This window comes from Ursus americanus, chromosome 16 (genome assembly GCF_024610735.1).
Source record: "Ursus americanus isolate L20-20 chromosome 16, mUrsAme1.1.p, whole genome shotgun sequence".
Lineage (NCBI taxonomy): Eukaryota > Metazoa > Chordata > Mammalia > Carnivora > Ursidae > Ursus > Ursus americanus.
In genome coordinates this window covers 22,730,494-22,752,812 of record NC_142142.1, presented here as the reverse complement: position 1 = coordinate 22,752,812, position 22,319 = coordinate 22,730,494, and the positions used below count along the sequence as shown (strand labels likewise).

At 38.9% G+C, this 22,319-nt stretch overlaps 2 long non-coding RNA genes across 2 annotated transcripts in view; one reads left to right on the top strand and one right to left on the bottom strand.

Moving 5' to 3' along the window:
• Positions 1-5,611: 5,611 nt before the first annotated feature.
• LOC148108777 (uncharacterized) lies at positions 5,612-15,002 on the bottom strand. The gene is made up of 3 exons (XR_015726955.1): positions 14,217-15,002; positions 10,184-10,331; positions 5,612-6,386 (listed from the first exon to the last, which is right to left on the bottom strand). It is a non-coding gene; the product is annotated as an uncharacterized LOC148108777 (long non-coding RNA).
• LOC123803815 (uncharacterized) overlaps positions 14,976-22,319 on the top strand; it is a 32,001-nt gene continuing 24,657 nt past the window's right edge. Inside the window, exons 1-2 of the long non-coding RNA XR_006782979.2 lie at positions 14,976-15,114; positions 17,500-17,599. This is a non-coding gene — a long non-coding RNA (uncharacterized LOC123803815). The remainder of the gene's footprint in view (positions 15,115-17,499; positions 17,600-22,319) is intronic.

The window sequence follows — 22,319 nt, the reverse complement described above, 5'->3', positions numbered from 1 at the left end:
TGAGAATCATCTTTATTCTAGTTTGGTTGAATTCTTTGTTGCCTGACCTAGATTTTGCAAATTCCTTTCTAAATGTCTTCATGTTCTGTTCTTGTACCATATCCTTCTGCATTCGGATAATTTTTGGTACTAAAATTAACCATATATATGTATAGCCATAATTTTCAGCATTCATTATGCAGCGTACCTTTATTCTTCTTCTCTGTCTCTGATTCTCCCAGTGTGTGTTGATCAATGATCTGCCTGCACCATTAAAAACGTAGCTCGCTTCATAGGAAGAGTATATTCATGGAGATTCCAAATGAAAGCTTCCTCTTGTTGGACAGAAACATGGGTGACCTGGCACTTCATATATAACAGCATTTATTATCTCCCTTTGATTGAAACAGTTTAGAATTATTATTGGTTAACCATTTTATGTGCCATAACATGTTAGGGAAGCATGCTAATTTAACACATCTTCCCTATATCCTTGCTTATTTTTTATTCTGTTGCACTTTGTAAATCTTCTTTTTTTTTTAAAGATTTTATCTATTTATTTGACAGAGAGAGACAGCCAGTGAGAGAGGGAACACAAGCAGGGGGAGTGAGAGAGGAAGAAGCAGGCTCCCAGCTGAGGAGCCCGATGCGGGGCTCTATCCCAGAACGCCGTGATCATGCCCTGAGCCAAAGGCAGACGCTTAACGACTGAGCCACCCAGGCGCCCCATGCACTTTGTAAATCTTCTGTAAGCCACCTCAGATCTTTTTGTGAACTTAAGTCTAGAAATGAGTTATTTCTCTGCTCCAGCCAAATTGATATGGGCCTGTTATATGTTAAATGTTTCCCCCCAAATTTACATATTGACGTCCTAACTCCCACTAATTCAGAATATGATCTTCTTTGGAGACTGGGCCTTTGCACAGGAAATCAAGCTAAAATGAGGCCATTAGAGTAGGCCCTAATGCAATATGCAACATGACCGGTGTCCTTATGAAAAAAGAAAATTTGGACATAGACATTCATAGAGGGAGAAGGCCTTGTGAAAACAAGGCAGGGATTAGGGTGATGCTTCTATGTGCCCAGGAGCACCAGTGATTGTCGGCAAACAGTGGAAGGTAGAGTAAGGGCATGAAAGAGATCTTTTTTCCCACTGCCCTTGGAAGGAACCAACCCTACCAACACCTTGATCTTGGACTTCTAGCCTCCAGAACTGTGAGATAATAAGTTCCTCTTGTTTAAGCCACTCAGTTGTGTTATTTGGTGGTAGCAGCCCTGGAGAATAAATGCAGTGCCTCTATAAAACAATTATCTTATTAACTGCAGATTTTTTTCTTTGGTATTTTTTTCCACACTGGAGTATGCATTCATCAAGGGAAAAAACCTTGCTTTAGTCTGTGGTAGTTTTGTAAGGGAAAGAAAATGTAAGACATGATTCCTGTCTTAAGACCCAAAATTTATTCATCTAATATTTATTGAGAGCTTGATATAATTATGTAACTAGCACTCAGTCAACTTGAGGGTCATAAAGTGGTAAACACAAGAAATGATGATCTCTACTTTCATGGGATATATTGTCTGGATGACAGTGGTGGGGTGGAGCATTAATACACACAAAGGCAACACCTGGGTGGCTCAGTCTTTTGGGGTTGAGCATATGACTCTTGATTTTGGCTCAAGTAGTAATCTCGGGGTCCTGGATCGAGCCCCACATTGAGCCCTGCATCAGGCTCCACACTCAGTGGAGAGTCTTCTTGAGGATTCTCTCTCTCGCCCTCTGCTCACACACATGCTCTCTCTCTCTTTCAAATAAATAAATGAATCTTTAAAACAAAAGGAATATACACAAAGGTTAAAAAAAGAATATACACAAAGAGAAAACAATTGTATGATATGTAAATAGTTTGAAGGAAAAGAAAGAAAACCATGTGTTTATAACAGCAATTTCAGTGCATACAAATATGTGATAATTGTCAAGTAGGAAAGAAACAGCTATGTATAAGGAACAGGGAACAGTGATAGCCCTTGGCCATGGGATGGTCTGGGAAGGCCTCTAAGGAAGGGCATTTGAGCACTGCTTACAAAGAGCAGTTGATTTTGATAGATGGTGGGGAGAGAGCCCACTTACACTTACCAAGATGAGAATGAGCAAGAACCTCTGGGTTGTGAGCAGTCCATCTGTCTGGAGCATAGAGAAGTAGACTAAGTAGAATGATAGGGCAATGATAAGTATTATTATTTTTTTAAGGCTTACTAAGTGCCAGGGACTGGAATAAAGACTTACATTGTCTTAATTATCTTCACATTTTCTGAGGTAGCCTATAGTTGTCCCACTTTACAGATGAGGATATTGAAGTTTGCTCAACCATTGTTTTGAACTCATGTTACTATACTATACTATATACCACCCAGACTTATTCACCCAGACTTATTAACTGTGATTTAGAATGAGATCTCTACCTCCACAAGCTCTGGTTTTGTTTTGTTTTGTTTTTTTCCATGAAAAAGACTGTCCCCCCCCCCCAAACGCAGAGTCAGAAGATAGATTGCAGGCAGATTTTAGAACACTTTGTATTCTTAAAAATCTGTAGATTTTACTTAAGAGTAAAGAGGAGAGAAATAGAACTTCTGCGAAGTGGTAACATGAGCTGAAAACATTGAAGCCGGAAGAAATTTGGGGAAGTAGGATCCCTTAGCACTTACTAAAGGGAAGATCCAGATCAGAAATATAGGTGTGTTATTAGGCTGGCTTAGCATACACACGAAGCATTGGAGGTTCCTGCTAATAATTCCTATTTGCAGGCACCACCCCAGGGGATTGCTAAAGTGAGGAGGCTTAAAACAATATTCTGTTCTTTCCTGGTCAAAGGATTAGGGAGGCAGAGTGAACCAAACTTCCTTCTTCGCAGCAGGCTCATGGCCTGCAGGGACCAGAATTCATTCATCTTTTCATTCCCTTTCCCCCTAGGACCTGAGATCTTGCTCATTATAAGCATGTGGATGAATTGAACTATCAGAGTGAAAGACTGTCGTCAAAGAAGAAGCATGATTCTGTGAATTGAAAATGAGAACGAATTCAAGAAAACACAATTTGTAAGCCCGGGAGCAAGAACACATGGGGTACAGAGGTGTGACATGTGACCAGCAAAAAAGATTAAAATGAAATCTCTGGCCAATTATATTTGAGTGATCTGCTGCTTAGGGCGCATGATTAAGTTCCTAGCAGCTCTGATATTTGTTGGATACTTTTCCTCTGCAGACTCTGAAAGCACTTTGAAGAGACTGTGTCACCATTAGGAGACAATATAAAACACCGCTTGATTTGAGTCTCCCACTCTGGAAACACACAGGCACTATTCTTTCTGCTGAACACCATAGAGAAGAAGCAGAAAATAGCTTTTTCAATCGAAATAGCAGGAACAGATGTAGGAAAGCACTGTATGGTTTTCTGAGTTGGAAATTGGCTAGAACACAGGGATATGAATGTCTATCTTCCTCTCAAACATGCTGGGTGCCAATAGAAATGAATGAAACCTATGAAAATAGCACGATCAAATAATGCTCTTCATTTAAGAAGTCCTTATTTATGGGGCGCCTGGGTGGCTCAGTTGGTTAGGCATCTGACTCTTGGTTTTGGCTCAGGTTGTGATCTCAGTGTCATGAGATCAAGCCTTGCATGCATGCGGTGCAGAGTCTGCTTGAGATTCTCCCTCTCCCTCTGCCCCTCCACCCGCTCATGTGCTCTCGCATGCTCTCTCTCTCTCTCTCTCTCTCTAAAATAAATAAATAAACAAAATCTTTACAAAAAAAGTCCTCATTTAGTGACCTGAATATAGTTGGCATTCTAATAAATATCTGTTGGAAGAATAACAGCAAGAACAAACTTAGTGTTTTCTCATGTGTTTGCTGGTTTGTCTCCCAGACCTCTTCTGTCACTGGACCTAGACATAGAGAGGTCCTTTCTCATAGTTGACACTTCCAGATCATTTTTTCTCTGTCCTCCTTAAAAAACTACTTTAGCAGTTAGGCTCTCTTTCTTCCGTAAGTCACATTTTTTTTCAGCTCAACCAGGTTATTCCCATAAACATGCAGGCATACTGTAATATCTTTTGAAAAATAACCCCCTTCTTTAAAATAACCTCCAACTATCACCTGATTTCTCTGCTTCCCTATACATCAAAATTCCTTGAAAGAGATTTCTTGTATTCATTCTCTTGTCCCCTTTCTTTCTTCCTGTTCTCACGTGAGTCTACTCCAAAAGCAGCTCTTCTCAAGATTACCCATGACTTCTGTAGCTGCTAAATGCAATGATAAAGTCTCAGTCTTTGTCCTAACTAAACTCTCAGCAGCAGTGATGCCATGAATAAATCTCTCCTAGGAATATTTACTTCAACTTGACTTCTGGAAGCTACTCTCTCACTTCTTCTAATCCCCTTTGCTGCTTCTTGCAGCTCTCTCTACTGATTCTTCTCATCTTTCCACTGAAGTTCACTGGGGTTCTGTCCTTACCTCTCTTCTCTTCCCTATCAACACAAACTCTCAACTCCATATCACCAAATATGACTGTTTTAAATATTATCTGTATTTTGATGATGCTCAAATGTTCTTCCCCTGAACTTGGAATTCTATTCAACTGCTACTGAACATCCTCCCTTCTGCAGTTAATAGACACCTTAAATTTAATATATCCTGGAGCTTGATATTCAGCTCCTCCAAACTGGATCTTCCTTAGCATTTAATGTCGATTTTCCCTTCCAATTGCTTAAGCAACCTGGAGTCACCCCCAATGGACTTTTCTCTTTTTCTCTTACATATTTTCTCCATCAATCAATTCTGTTAATTGTACCTTCAAAATGTATAAACAATCTGGTGACTCCTCTCCCGCTGCCAAATTTCTCCAAGTGGCCATCATCTGTTTCCTAGATAAATATGATACTCTACTTTTGGTCTCTCTGATTCAGCATGTACCTCCCTCTTATGGTCTGTTCTAAACATGGCACCTGGATCAGATTGAGTAATGTTACCCCTGTACCCTAAACTCTACAATGGTTTTTCACCATGCTCCTTACAAGGGCTAACAGGCCCCTGTTTTTTGTTTGTTTGTTTATTTGTTTTTTTCAGAACTAATTTCTTCTACTCTTTCTGGGCCTCATTCATTAGTCACATTGTCCTCCTTGGTGTTTGTCATACTCTACACATGTTCCCAACACAGAGATTTTGCTCTTACGGTTCCTCCTTCTTGGAGCTCTCTTCCTCAAATACCTGCATGTCCCCCTCCATTGCTCCTTCACACCTTTGCTAAAATGTCAATTTCTCTGGGACGCTTTCCTTGACCACCATCTTTAAAATTACCCCTCCCAGCACTATCTATTCCCCATCTCTACTCAATTTTCTCTAATAATACTTATATCTACCTGACTAACATGTTTTACTTATTTATTTATTGACCACCCTCCACTCTAGATTATAAGTATAATGAGGGTCTGGATTTCATTTACTATTTTGTCTCCCACACAATGAAGAATATCTGACACATCTTAGTCACTCAATAAGTGACACTGGAATGCTTTAAAGTCAGACAACTCTGGGTTCTTTCCTGCAGCTTCTCTACTCACCAGATATAGAAATAAACATAGTGAGAATATTAGAAACATCCCTGTGTTATTGACCAGAAATAGTAGCATACTCTTCTTTTCTACAAGGACCAAGTTGATTAAAATTGAAGAAATATAGTGTGACAGTCATACTCATTAAATGAAAGTTAATAAAAGTACATTTAAATGTTAGATGCTTTGTGTTATACTTGAGAGAATGAATTGGGACCTTTTGCTTTCTAAGTCAGATGGACTCCCAAACCCCCTTTTAAATTAAGAAGGTCTCATTTTCTCTGAAGCCTTCCTGATTTCCCAGACAGTCACTCCTTCTGCAGCATATTTTATACATACCTTCATTTAGCCCTTATCACATTGTATTATAGTTCCCTGTAATGGCTTTATTTCCTCAGCTAGACCGTGAGGTTCCTAAATAAGGGGATGATAGATACCTATCTTTGCATCCCCAGTCACTAGAACTGTTTCTGTCACATAGTAGGTGCTCATAAACCTTTGTTGAATAGATTAGGTAATTTGGACTCAGATGGCACGAGATTGGCAATAATTCACTGTTATTACAAATAAGAGAATTACTATAAAACGAAGCCTTGTTTGTAGACATACTAATGAAGAAGGGAAACATAAAAGACTAATTTCAAATATTAGAACATATCTTCCAAATTTTCAATTTAATTACCCTAGAAAATGTTAATAAACAAAAGTGCAAAAGTGCTTTGTTTTTATTATCCTGTATTTTGTATTACCCTGATTCAGTCACCAGATGTCAGTAGGAGACTGTGGTCCAAGTTGCTCTTTCTGTAAACAAGGAAACAAAGACTTGACATTGAAACATGGAACAAATCTATTTCCTTATACAGACTCTTCTGAACGGTAAGCCTAGTAGCTTTAGCATTTTATTTTTGGCCTGATTTTGATGTAGCCTAGTATAGAAGAAAGGACATCGGACTGGGAATCAGAAATCTCAGGTTTTAGCTCCAATTCTGACATTTTTAAATTCTTTGACTAGCTGGTAAGTTTCTTTACCTTTCTGGACTCTGAAAGGTTTCCTCATTGGAAAATAAGGTAGCAAAAGAAGATGATTCCCATAAACCTTCCAGCTCTAACTTCTGATGATTCTATTCCCTCTTCTTGCTAACTTCACCTTCTGTGAAGCTGGAAAACTTTTATATGTTCTTTCCCATTTTCATACAATCAGTCTCCAGATGTTGGTTGACATGTGCGATATCCCCTTTCCATCTGGAGAATGATCCATTTTATTATTAAAAAATACACAAAATTTGTTTAAGATGTTATGTAATTGTGATACTTTTAGCAACAGTCATGTTTGGGGTTTTCACTTTCACCGGGGAATGAATTACTTATTTTAGGTATTCCTGAATATTCTCCCTCTTTGTTACCAGTTCTCTGTACTGCACACCCATCCACCTACCTAAAACACATACAGCCTCGTCTTTTATTCATTATGTTCCACTGAAGCCTGCAATCACCAGCCACTTCTAGAAGACTCAGACACTGTTGTCATATGAATGCCTCATTCATCTCTTTCATGCATATTTATTCATCAGTTAGATACTTATATTGCATATAGTTCATTTCATGGTGAAGGTTCTCACATTCTCAAACCATGCCTTTTAATTCTTTTCCTCATAGTTAAGCCACAGAGTAAATATTTTTGAGACTAGCCTGAATTAGATGGAGCTCTTAACACTTAGAGCCACCACTCTTGTACCCAAATTATATAGACCAAGTTCACAAATGTTTTTATAGAATGTATTCATTCCTGGAATGTATTTGGTTGTTTAGTAAGCATTCCAGGCTGCTGGTGTTCTGGGATCTAGACAACAAATAACTCACAGTGCGGTGTGGAAACAGTGTGGATAGGCATTGATCCAACATAGTGATGACAGCTACAGTGGGGTTACATGCAGTGTGCACTGGGGCTCAAGGAAGGCAAGCCTAGCCAGTCTGGAGGAACCAGAGAGAGCTTCACAAAGGATTTACAGATTTACCCTTGAGCTGACTTTTCACAGAAAGTCAGGAGATTTGGATGGTAGGTTGGGAGACTATTCCAGAGAGAGGGGGCAGCAAAGGCAAAGAAACAGAGGTGCAAGACAGGGTGTTAAACTGGAGAACTGCATGCCCATGGTCTGTGTTGGTTGGTTGGAAAGCGAGGGGGTGATTTGCTGAGAGAAGAGACCAAATTCATAGTGCCCACTGTTTGAAATTTATAAAAGGTTCTCTTGCCTCTCCCTTCTTCTTTATGTATTTTGGTACTATTCAAGGGTCAGTTCTGGCCTTTCATAGGGAACTGTTTTTCATGATCTTTGTTAATTTACAGAGAAATCTACATTGTGTATAGTCTGTGACACATTATTACTCTTTAATACATATATGGGCTCTTGTCCTGGCCAGACAGTTTGTTCCCCCAGTTCATGTTTGCACTTAATAATCACTTTGAATTATTATTATATGGAAGGATGGAAGGAAGGAAAGAAAAAAAGAATGTGGGGAGGAAAGAAAGTAGGAAAGAAGGGAAAAAAACAAGGAGGGAAAGGATGAATGCTGGTAGTGGGAAGTTAAATTAATATTTTTCAAGAGTATATTAGATTCTGGAAAATATAGAGACATCATTAGTAATATAGCTGAACAATCAGGGCCGCGTGGAGGTTTTAGAATATTTGTCATTGTCCGGGACTCTCTGAGCATGTAGAACAGGAGGTGGCCCCAGGGGAGATATACATATAACCATATACATGCATACTGACTATGTTTTGTGAGGTAGGAATTGGGAAAAAAAAAAAAAAACAACAGCCTGATAGAGAGCTCTGCTCTGAAATACTGAGCAGAGAACGAAATGCAGCATGTATGGATTATATAAAATAATATCATTTTTCTAATATTAGATATGAAAAGAGACCCCTAAAAGGGCAATAATGCAGGTCCTTTCACTGTTCTGCCTTATTATTTTTAAGTCAAACTGCTTTTTGATTCAAGGCAAACTCCTTGAAGGGGAAGCATCTACAATGGTAACCGCCAGAGGTACAGAAGCTGCCTAGGAGAGGAAGTAGGACAGGCTGAAGTCAGGCAGACAGGGGTGTGGGTGCTGGCTCCACCCCTCGGTACCTCTGTGACCTTGAACAAGGTGTTCCTACTTCTCCCACAAGCTTTAGTTTCTTTGCCTATGAAATGCAGATAATAATGCTTCCTTCTCTGTGGGGTTTTGGGTTCACTGAACGAAATGGAACATCTAAAGAACTCAGCACAGTGCTTGACACATTGTAAGTAGTTGGTAAATAATAGTTATAATTATTATTGACAAGTGTGGAACTATGAAAACACAAAAGACTGGACTCTGTGCTAGAGAATATGAAGTATAGTTCTAGCTTCATTATTCACTTGCTATGTGACCTCAGTCACGTTTATTTTGTTCCTTGTCTATACAGTGGAGACCTCTATATTGTACCTAACCATCATGAGTGATAGTGTATGTAAATCATTGTACAGTTTAAGGAATCATTTCTATTACAGCCCTCATTTAAAAAATACAGTGTTGTAGGCTTCCAAGATTGAGCACCTGTGCCTTGTTCTGCCTGACAGCCTAGGACTATTCTACTTGCAGAATTTTAGTGCTCTGGTTGCTAAAAACAGCATCACGTGGGCACTGTGCAAAGTACAGTGCCCATTTCATGGGTTGATGAAGGCACACATGCCAAAGTTGAAAGTCTAATTGGAAACTGAATAGTCCTGTCTGGTGTCTTACCACTACTTTACATTGTGAAAGAAAATCCTCATAGGTTCGTCATACGGAGTTTGGTTGTCATGATTATCATCAACTTTCAAGTCACATCTGCACGTTATTTAGTCAATTTTTTTACCCACTATTCTTAGAAACTGATATGATTTAGAGATACTACTGTTCTCTTTGGCTCTTGTATCTGCAATTAAGCAAGATGCACTAGCAACATTTTCCTCTATTAATACCAAATCTCAATTGCAAATGTCAGCTTTCTTCTGAATCTTTCCCTTAAGTCATACTTTAAAACTCTGGAGTTCAGTTGCCTCAGCTGTAAAGAATGGGTATTGATTTGGGGGCCCCCGAGTTTTCTTGAAGCCCTAGAGATTTACACAAGCTCCCATGGTGTTAGTGGGAGAATGTTAAGTGTTCTTGTTTATATGTCTTCTCAGATAGATCGTATTATCCTGAAAGTAGAGTCATTAAAAGAAATGTGGTTTATTTTGCAACATTTGCATAAAATATGAAGTTAATGCAGTATATATCATTTGTTTATGTATACGATTATATTTTGTTTTGTTTTATCTCTAATAATTCATCAAGTTATTATAAATGTAAATACTTTATAAAGTAATTCCACATTAATCATTTTATCGTATCTTATCCATACTCATTTGAAGAACATAGGGTAGATATAACTCTATTATTCATTTCATGTCCCAAATAATCACACACATGTGACCTTGTTCCATGCCACAGAGTTAGCAAAAGGAGGTGGCAGTATTTAAACACAAATCTTCTGACTTCAAGCTTATTCCAATCCACCAAAAGTGTTGTTTAAGTCAAAATATTGGGGCACCTGGGTGACTCAGTTAAGCGTCTGCCTTCAGCTCAGGTCTTGATCCCGGGGTCCTGGGATTGAGCCCCATCCCGAGCTCCCTGCTCAGGAAGCCTGCTTCTCCCTCTCCCTCTGCTGCTCCGCCTGCTTGTGCTTGTGCTTGTGCTCTCTGTCAAATAAATAAATATTTTAAAAAATTAAATATTAGTTGTCCAGAGAAAGTAAACTTGAAGAAATGTTACTCTGTTTTAAGTGATTTCTTTGCTTAGAAGTAGGGATGATAATTTTCATTCTCTTCAAAGCACTGGTTGCATGGTGAAACTGGACACTTCCCCAGTTTCCTGAATGGGAATTTCGTTATTTAATTTGAAGTATTGTTAATTCTTAAGATTTAGGCACAGTCATATTTATGCATAATTTTGTAAGCTTAGTTTAGAGTTATCCATAACATAATTGTGTTTAGATTCTCTGCTAATGCCTGTATCCATTAGAGCTAATAAATGAGGCGTCCTTCTCTATACATCATATGCATGGACTTCCTCAAATTATCAACATGCCACTGAATTTGGCTTCCTTGGTTTGGAAATCTCTTAGTTTTTCATAATACTGGAATATTATAACTTCAGAGGAAAATGTAATTTTGATCATTTTGTGGTTTTATGAAGAAATAAAGTTTAATTATTGAATGTTGATTCCATTTATGTTGAGTTACTTTTAAAATATCATATAGTGATTTTTAAATTAAATTCCACTTCTTTTAAAAATACTTGGTGAGGGGATCACATATGCAGATTAATGAAATATAAATACATGTGAAAAATTAGTTGTAGTTGAAGAATGATGTATGATGCTTGGAAAAAAGAGAAGAAAGGAGGTTTCTCCAAATTCAGGCATTATTTATTCTTTTACAATAGTATACTTCTAGACCAAAAGGATCCTTGAAGTTTATATTATTAAATGAGGAAACTACATTTTTAATGGCTGAGGAAACTACAGACATAAGTGTTTTCCCAAAAATTGCACAGTTAATTGGTAGCAGGACCAAAAGCAGAACATAAGTTATTTTTCAACTATGTGCCAGAATCCCCTCTAACATCCTTAATAATATATAACTTAATAATTAAAAAGCATCTAGCAGTTTGCTCATCCCATGCGCATTGCAGATAACTACCATAAATATTGTAAGCCACTGATAGAAGTTTCTCTTTCCTCATTACAAAGAATGCCATAGATGGGGGAAAAACCTCATCACCTTAATAATATATAACTTAATATATAACTTAATAATATATAACTTAATAATTAAAAAGCATCTAGCAGTTTGCTCATCCCATGCGCATTGCAGATAACTACCATAAATATTGTAAGCCACTGATAGAAGTTTCTCTTTCCTCATTACAAAGAATGCCATAGATGGGGGAAAAACCTCATCACCCCATGCCCGGATTGTTGGGCAATACAGCTCTGAGCCCTTCTCTCCACTTTCAATCACTCTCAGCCTTCATATTCTCTCATCTGGTGGACAAGACCATCTTCCTAAAGTCTTATAAATTCTCAGAACAAAATCTTCAATGACTCATTTATAAAAATATTAAATCTAAACTTCTCTAGCAATGTTGTACAAAATCTAACCCTATCCACTAGTGTTATGATGGAGAGGGGAGGTACACATGAGGCAATTTTTAAATTATAAGCTGAAGAGGAGTAAAGGCTCTTTGGGAATATAAATGGGGATGTTCAATCCTAATACTGAAGTAAAGCATAATTCATGGCAAAGGGCAATCAGAAGCAGTGGAAGCAAGATGCAATCTTTTCTCAGAGAAGAAGCTTGAGCTAACAAAACACTTATTTATTTCTTTTTTAGATTTTAATTTAATTTTTTTGAAAGAGAGAGAGAGGGAGAGAGAGAGCATGCAAGCATGGGAAGAGGCAGAGGGAGAGGGAGAGAGAGAGAGAATCTTAAGCAGGCTCCACACCTGGAACACACACACATGCACACACAAGGAATACTGAGGCCCAGAGAAGTTTATTAAATTGCTTGAGATAACAGACTTCACTGTAAACAAAGTAAAAGTTTCAGGTCTATTTGACTTCAAATCCTGCATCTTGCTATAAGAACTTGCTGCACTTGTTTTCTTGCTCATGTTATTCTCATGACATGATAGCCTTTTTCCTGTCCTTCCTTATATCCAGATTCTTCCTAACCTGAAAAACTCAGCATCTCCTACATGAAGACTTCACTGATGACTACAGTGCTTCTTTGTCTCTTTTCCAAACTCCTGGTGCAAGCTATGTTTATTGAGGGTCTATGCTATGTCAGATATACAGGCATTTAGCATAATCTCATGCAACACTGTGAGTTTTGATAGAAACAACCTGTGAATATGTTACATGGCAAATGGAATTTCACAAATTAAGGTGATGAACTTTAAAATAGAGGGATTATCCTGGGCTATTTGGGTAGGCCCAATCCACTACATGAGTCCTTAAAAGTAGAAGAGGAAGACAGTGAAGTCCATTAGAGATATAGCAGGAGAAGATGCAGGAAATAGGCCAAGCATGAGAGAGACTTGACCTACTATTACTGGCTTTGAAGATGGAGGACAGGTGGGCCCTAAGCCAAAGAATATTCAGGGCTTCTGGAAGCTGAGAGTGGCCCTCAGCTGATAGCAAATAAATGAAGACCCTAGTCCTAAAACGGCAAGAAACTGAATTCTGCCAATATCCTGTATGAATAAGAAAACAGATTCTCCCTTAGAGCCTCCAAAAAGGGACACAGCTTTGCTGACATTTTGATTCCTACCTTGTGGGATCCCAAGCAAATGAAACTGGCCAAGCCTGCTTGGACTTTTGGCCTACAGAACAGTGAGATAATAAATCTGTGTTGTTTTCTATTGCTAAGTTTGTAGTAACTTGTTACAGTAGCTATAGAAAATTAAGACAGTTGTTATCTATAATTTTCAAATAAAAGTTTGAGCCATAGAATAGTTAAGCTCATACAACTTGTACGTGTCAGAACTGACTCTTTCAAATATACTCTACTTCTCCTGAATGTGCATGCTCCATGGTCTCTTTTCCTTAAAGTGGAGAACCATACCTTAAATATTTAATTTGTCTATCTTCTCCATGTTCTCTGGTATAGTCTTGAACACACAGACATTCCAGGGGGTGAATATTTACTGTGTTTCCCAAATCCCCCATCAGTGAAGGACTCAATGCCCTGACAGCCAAGAGCGCTATCAGTTATAACCTTCAACCACCAGCCCCTTCAGAGACCATTCCAGCTACATATTTACCTTGCTTAAACACACATCCTTCCCAGAATGACCCACATAAAATGACTAATCTATATCAAGTGAAGACCTAGCTATGTTGATCCAAGTTGGGAAAATGCTGAAGGATCCTTGTAGCTACAGAGCTCCACATGGGGTCAGCCGAGGCTGTTGAGTTTCCCTTGCAGATCCACTTCTCCCTACTCTATCCTGTTCATTTCTTTCCTTCCACAGGCATACAGGTGTGGATCCCAGGGGCACTTCTTAACTTCTCAATTAAGCAAGCTAATCTGCTTCTCAGAATCTACTCCCCAGGAACCCAGGCTGTGACATCTTACCAATGCCTTTGGTTGGTTACCATATCTAAACATTGGATGAAGTTTATTTTACCTATTCATGTGGGTAAAATGTTAGCTTCAAGTCACAAATCTCCAAAGTGTTTGAAGAGACTATTTGAATAGTGATGTCATTTCCATCTCTCATTTTATGAATTTGAGGGCTACAGATGGCAAATTTTATAAATAATCTCCACTTTGGTTAGTGTTTTAATGGTGCATGTGTAATAGAATAACATAGGGTGTAATAGAATGAAGTAGGGTTTATTCTTGATATATCTATCAGGCGCCACAGAGATAGAGGTATACCAGCATGCTCAAACAAAATCCACACATTTTATGATTAACTGAGAGGGTTACATGGAAAGCAGATGTACCCTCCCTATTTTCCTCCCTGCCTCTTTATTCTTGCTCCCATGTTCCTGGCCTGCGGGTGAGCGAACTTACCTGAGGGTGCTAGGTCTAAGGGAGGTTCTTCTGCAGGTGTCTTCCTTCTTCTTATCTTGTTGAAATCACTGAAGCCATCTTCCTGGTACCCATGATGAGCTCTCTCCCTTCCTGGCCTTCATGGTGCTTGTTCTGTGATCTCTGTACCTCCTGCCTGCCTTCCAGGAATTCAACTGGCCACTGGGTAGCCTTCTGCTATTTCCAATTACCTTACACACTCTCAAAACTTGTAGTCCAAAAGCAAAACTGTCTCAAGAGTTACAGCTTGAGGTAAACAGCTCCTTTTATTCCATTTCTGTAATCTCCTTTCCTTTCTCCCTCTATCATCTTTTGTTGTTAATGAATAGTCTCCTTCAATTGCCCTTGGAACATCTTCTCACTAACTCTTCAAGAGCCTCTCTTTCCTAGAGTACAATTTATTAGATATTTCTATAGATATTTCTATGGCTATTTCTAACTTTCCCCCAGAGATTCGCAGTTCAGCATTAGGGTTTTATAACATTTGGTTTCTCTTGGCATTCGTGTTATCTACTTTACCACTGTTTTATGCCACAAAAAATAGAAGTACTCAGCATAGCAATGTTTTTAACTCTCAGAACTCCAAACTGGCATCAGAATAGGCTTAGAGTCTGTGAAGAGGAACTTTAAGAATATACATGTCTTCCACGCAGTGGTGAGCACTTGTCCCTTTGGACAATCAGGAGGTAGACTCTTCAGACCTCAAGTCAAAGTCCACATTTAAATCCTCAGCATTCAGCTTCATACGATGCATGCAGACATCTTTGCCCTTTGAACACAGTACATCCCATAATAGTTGTTTTGCAGTGAATGCACATTTCCTGGAGAATTGAGGTTGCTTGCTCGCCTTCTAAAACCCTGTGCTATACTTCTACAGGAGGTAGGTTTTCATGGGCAAGGTTGTCTCCTTTGTGTTTTCAGGATCCAAGTACAGGCAAGACCATAAGTCATCAGAATAGTATCCTAAAAGTACCTCTATTTCTTCCTGTTGCAGTGTATCCCACTGGACTAAATTTTGTTCATTATTTCATCTTATCTTTGGCAAGTCCATTCTGCAAAAGATACATCTCAACAGCAGCCAAACACAAGCAATCAAACTTATATTCTTAATCCCATTTCACCCCTAGATACCATGATTTTGGCCAGATGTCTACTGTGATTGAATGCCTGCTCATGTTGTCTTTTTCTGCTGTTTTCTAGTTATCTACAATCTTGAGATTCTTTAGATTATCTTTTGCTCATCTCTCCTCCTCACCTGTACAAAATCTATGTTTCACTCTTGCTCTTACCTGCTCTCAGCCCATCTCTTAATGACATCCTTCTCCTATTTCAAAATTCCACAGATAAATTTGATCAGCTGCCTCATTGCTTCCATCAAATTCTCCCCCACCTCCACCCTTTATGCTCTAGCTTCCTTTCCATGGATTAGTTGGATGCAATGGGCACTCATTACTGAGTACAAGTGCTGCTGTATGCTGGAGTCCTGGAGGCACCAGTTTGACACTCACAGTAGTTTTCAAAACCAATGACCAGAAGCTGGGCTTCATTTCTTTTTTTTTTTTTTTTTTAAGATTTTATTTATTTATCTGACAGAGATAGAGACAGCCAGCGAGAGGGGGAAACACAAGCAGGGGGAGTGGGAGAGGAAGAAGCAGGCTCATAGTGGAGGAGCCTGATGTGGGGCTCGATCCCATAAAGCCAGGATCACGCCCTGAGCCGAAGGCAGACGCTTGCTTAACCGCTGTGCCATCCAGGCGCCCCTGGGCTTCATTTCTACTTGGAGCAGTGAGGAGAGCAACTTTCTCCCAATTTTAGTATGCCTTTATTCCACATGAATACAAAAAAATGTATTTGTATCTCAATAATTTACAAAGTTTATAGTGAAGCAGCTCTTTTATTTTTTACTTACACTGCCCACTTTTTCCACCACTTCTTAGTAAAAATATGAGTCCATAGGACCTTGAAAAGGAGACCAACCTAGAAGTAAAACGAACCTCAGTGTAGATAGCCAACACTCATAAAGTGTTTCTTGATAGGAGCAAAGTTGGGATGATAGTGAGCAACACCTATTTGCTTAGGTCTCTCCTTTGTGGTAAGTCTCAGTCTAGCCCCACTCTAGGGGGAAACTAGAAGAAATTCATGAACTGAAATGTGGAGGTAGAGCGGGGAGGAGATCTGGATGGAAAGTGGTCTTGGAGGAAGTCATAGGGTTCTGATGAGAAGACCCAATAGACAGCAACTAGGCAGGGAGTAGAGTGGAATTATCCTCAAGAGACTGCCAAGTATATACCAGTTACAAGTGCTAGTAAACTGTGTGGATGCCAGAGCCAGGCTTGTCGCTTGTCTACAGACAGCACTCCCAGAAATGAGGGCACAGATCCTTCTGGGAAGGAGGTCTGGATGGTTCATATCTGTGGCCATAATGCCTGTGCTAACAGTGTCCTACAGGAGAGGCAATCAAAGTAGAGATTATAACATTGACTCTGGCACCAGATTTAGAAACCCGGCTATACTATTGACTGTGCAAGTTACTTAATTTTTCTGTGTCTCTCTCCCTTATCTGGAAAATGGAGATTATAAAGTCTATCTTATAGGCTGTTGTGATAATAAATGAATGTTTATAACCACACCTAACACTTAATCTATTCAATAAATATTAGCTATTTCAACATTATGCAATTTTGTGAAACAAAACATTTCTAAAAACCTGTTCTATCTTCAAGCCACTTAAGAATACCTATCCCCAGGGGCACCTGGGTGGCTCAGTCAGTTAAGCATCTGCCTTCGGCTCAGGCTGTGATTCTGGGATCCTAGGATCGAGCCCCGAATGGGACTCCCTGGTCTGTGGGGAGCCTACTTCTCACTCTCCCTCTGCCTTTTGCCCACTTGTGCTCTTTCTCTTTCTCTCTTAAATAAATGAATAAAATCTTTAAAAAACACACCCATCCTGAGGATTGGGAGGTTCAGGCTTTCAGTTATGGAATGAATAAGTGATGGGGATGAAAGGTACAGCCTAGGGAATACAGTCAATGGCATTGAAATAGCATTGTACGGTGACAGATGGTAGCTACACTTGTGGTTGGTATAACATAATGTATACAATTGTCAAATCACTATGATGCATACCTGAACCTCATGTAACATTGTGTGTCAACTATTCTTAAATGAAAAAAAGAATAGTCATCCCAATTTTCATTTAGAAAAGGAGGTACCATAGTTTCTCTGTATATTAACTTTAGACTTTTCTCCTTATGTTTTACTGTAGCCCACTTACTTTCTCTATAACCAGTTGGAAGCCCAAGATCCCTTCTTCGGACAAAAATTTAATGGCTATGGTACCTCATATATACCCTTCCGCATGACAGGTAAAATGTGAAAAACCCACACTAAAGTAATCCTTTGCATATTTTCTTATTGTATTTCCAAAAGATGTCTTCATTTCTTTTTTTTAATAATTTTTATTGTTATATTAGTCACCATACAATACATCCCCAGTTTTTGATGCAATGTTGCATGATTCATAATTTGTGTATAACACCCAGTGCACCATGCAATATGTGCCCTCTTTAATACCCAATCACCAGCCTATCCCATTCCCCAACTCCCCTCCCCTCTGAAGCCCTCAGTTGTCTCCCAGAGTTCACAGTGTCTCATGGTTCATTCCCACTTCTGTTTACCCCCCCTTCATTCTTCCCTTCCTTCTCCTACCAATCTTCCTATTTCTTATGTTCCAAAAATGAGTGAAACCATATGAGTTCCATAAATGAGTGAAACCATATGATAATTCTCTCTCTCTGCTAGACTTATTTCACTTAGCACTATCTCCTCCAGTCCTGTCCATGTTGCTGCAAATGTTGTGTAATCGTTCTTTCTGATGGCTGAGTAATATTCCATTGTATATATGGACCACATCTTCTTAATCCAGTCATCTGTTGAAGGGCATCTCAGTTCCTTCCACGATTTAGCTATTGTGGACAATGCTGCTATGAACATTGGGGTGCATATGGCCCTTCTCTTCACTACGTCTGTATCTTTGGGGTAAACACCCAGTAGTGCAATGGCTGGATCATAGGGTAGCTCAATTTTTAACTTTTTAGGGGACCTCCACACTGTTTTCCAAAGTGGCTGTACCAAATTGCATTCCCACCAACAATGTAGGAGGGATCCCCTTTCTCCACATCCTCTCCAACATTTGTTGTTTCCTGCCTTGTCCATTTTTGCCATTCTAACTGGTGTAAGGTGGTATCTCAATGTGGTTTTGATGTGAATTCAAGCTATACTACAAAGCTGTGATCACAAAGACAGCATGGTGCTGGCACAAAAACAGACACATAGACCAATGGAACAGAATAGAGAACCCAGAATTGGGCCCTCGGCTCTTTGGGCAACTAATCTTTGACAAAGCAGGAAAAAACAACCAGGGGAAAAAAGACAGTCTCTTCAATAAATGGTGCTGGGATCATTGGACAGCTACAAGCAAAAGAATGAAACTTGACTATTCTCTCACACTATACACAAAGATAAACTCCAAATGGATGGAAGACATTGATGTGAGATAGGAATCCATCAAAATCCTAGAGGAGAACATAGGCTGCAACCTCTTGACATCTGCCACAGCAACTTTTTTCATGACACATCTCCAAAGGCAAGAGAAACAAAAGAAAAAATGAACTTGTGGGACTTTGTCAAGATAAAAAGCTTCTGCACAGCCAAGGAAACAGTCAAAAAACTAAAAGGCAGCCCACAGAATGCGAGAAGATATTTGCAAATGACACTACAGATAAAAGACTAGTATCCAAGATCTACAAAGAATGTCTCAAACTCAATACACATGAAACAAATAATCAAATCAAAAAATGGACAGATGTCTTCATTTCTTAACTGCAATATTTCATGTCTATGTTACTAACTCAGGGATGGAAGAGGTTATGCATATTCAGCATTTCTCTTGAAATCCAGTCCCTTAGTTTCTCAGTCATTGATTTTCTTCAATGTGCATCACTCAGATGTCCACAAAAAGCACTAGACCACCTCTCTGTTCTTCAGTAGATGCCAGATGTAGGCATGCCCTAACAAACTAACAGTTGTAAGTCAGAGTTTTCAGGACCTAGGATGAGAAAATAGCATCACAATTTGGACTTTGTTTCAAAAAAGAAATTCTTTTTATTCATTTCTTAATCCAGGGAAATTCCCCCGAGGTTCATATCTTAAGATATTCTGTAGAGTTAAGGTCAATCAAGCAATTTTAATTAAGTAGAATCAGAGAAACATTGGAAGGAGCCTAAGGAGACATACTGACTAAATATTATAAGACATTCTAGAGATGAGATCTGAGGAAAGAAAATGAACAGTGGGTAAAATCTCAGGAAATCTGAATAAAGCATGGGCTTTAGTTAATAATAATGTAAGATTGGTAATAACTAATAAGCTGTGAAAATGTACCACATGAATGTAAGATGCTAACCATAGGGGAAACTGAATATAGGTGTGCAGGAACTCTGTACCACCTCCACAGCTTTTCTGTAACTCTAAAACCATTCTAAATAGAAAGTTTAATAAAAAATAAGTTGAAGTTCCCCAAATGTTTGTTTAAAAGAACATTCTCACATCTGTGCTTTTGTTCTTACTAGTTCTCATAATCCCCCTTCCCACACACCTCACTTAGGGTAGGCAAATACGTTTCCTTTCCCATTGACTTTGGCCTTGGCCACATGACTTGCCTTGGCAAATGGAACTGAGCAAAATGTGCATTCACGATGTGGCTCACTGCCTCTAGCTCTACCCTGCTACCATGAAAACAGTATATCCCAGAGAGTGGTTCCTCTTTTCGCTTGCATTCCAGAATGAGAAAACAGGTAGAGGTGAATAGAGCTGAGCCCTCACGTAATCTGAGTAAGATAAATGTTTGTTTCTGTAAACCACTAAGATAATGGGAACATTTGCTGCTACAACAATAGTAAATTAATACTTTTGTTGATATCTTTCAAATTAGATTCAGTTCTTATACTGTCTCCTTCATGAAGACTTCCCTAGGTATCTCCATGACTCATTTATACTTTCCAGATTTAGCAAATAAAAATAGAGAACTTAATGCATTTTAAAAATCTGTGGAGCCTAATTTGATCATAAACTCTTTAAGGCAGGTCCTAATCTTATTCACTCAGCAAAATATGTTGTACCCTATTGTTCCTGGCATTTTATTAAGCTTTGTAAATACAATGGTGTATGAAAACAAATAGGAGCCCTACATTCTTCAAGGTTTTAAACTACTGGAGAGGATGGATTAAATAAATAATTACAATGATAAATGTAAAACTATAGTTCTAACCAATGCTATTTAAAGATACCAGTGCATGGTCCTCTGAGAATCTCTCCATGGGACATTTGACCAAGTCTTAGCTTTAAGACAAGGAAAGGCTTCCCTGAAAGAGTGACTTAAGAGGCAAAAAGATTGGGAAGACTGGTCCAGCCTCTGAACAACCCATGGATAGGAGTAGCCAGTGTCGCTGGGGAAAGACACAGTGAAGTTACTGTGAGATAAGATTGGGGAGGTGTAGATGGGAGACAGAAATGGCGTCTTTACCCCAACACTAAACTCAGTGTCACACACTTAGTATGTGCTTAACAAATGATGACAGCATATGGCTTAACTCGGGTTAGCTAAACTTTCTAACAAACATACTAGATGCCTGTGGTTGGGTGACAGAAGGGCAAACATGAATTAGGCAGAGCCTTTAACCTCAGGGAGCTTATGTACTAGAGGATATAACAATCCATCAGCCATAGTTGACCAACCCACCCCACTCCAAAAAAAAGAAAACCAAAAAACACCACACACACACACACACACACACACACACACACACACACACACACACAACACCTCGAACTTTGTAGGAAAAAAAAAAGGAAAATTGTTTTATTGACTTATGGAATCCAAACATATGTTAAACAACCAAGCTGGAGGGAGGAGACTATATAGCTGGTCTTTGGAAAGACCTGGAGCTAGACTCCAATGCTGCCAGAATTCTTTCTGTGTCCTGTATCTGTTCTTTCATTTTAGATTAGCTTTCTTCAAATAAGGATATATTGCTGTCTTCAGTTTGTGAATTCTATATTTCCTGACTTCAGGCATCAGAGAGATGATACTGAAACTCTTTCTTATTGAGTTTGACCCAGAGACCCATCCTTGGAGCAGTCAATGAGGCTTTGGGCCACAAAGTCAAGTCAAGGCCAATAAACCACATGAAAGGAAGGAGTCCTGACAAACACAGCAATACAGATGAGTCTCAGAAAAGATTATGGTAAGAGAAAGAAGCTATACACACACACACACACACACACACACACATACACACACACTATATATTATGTGAGTTCCTTTATATGAAATTTTGAAAAAGACAAAAGTATAGTGAGAAAAAGAAGACAAATGGTTGCCAGAGATGGGAGGAAGAGATTGAATGTAAAGGAGTATGAGAGAATTCTTTGGGGGGAATGGAGATGTTCAATATTATTATTTTGGTGGTGGTTACACAATTTTATAGATTTATAAAATACTTCAACTGTACTCTTAAAATTGGTAAATTTTGCTGTATATAAATTATTTCCCAATAAAACTGACTTTTTAAAAAGCAATGCAACCATGCGGTTAGGTGACAAGCAGTTCTAAGAGAAGATGCTGGACAGATTATACCAAGCATCCACCACAGATATAGTTTCGTGAGTGGTATACCAATGAGAAAACAGAGATCCATGGGGACAGGGGGAGGCACTGAGAGATGGGAATGATTTACACGTAAGTGAGGAGGTGTCAAATCTGTGTTTTATCTGTGACTGAGAACAAAGGACAAAAGGAGCTGTTCCCATGAAGATTCCTAGATATTTGCAAAATTCAGCAAAACAGGCATTTCAAAGAATGTAATTAGTTAAAAAAAAAGTGTATGTGGGACATGCTGGAGAAAGGGAAATGGACTGAGAGAGCCAGAGGGGAAGAATGAACTGAACGAGAATTTCTATCCTATGACTGAGCATTCTTAGACAAAAAGGAATGAAGAATCCTGTTTCTTTCTATAAAAGAAGACC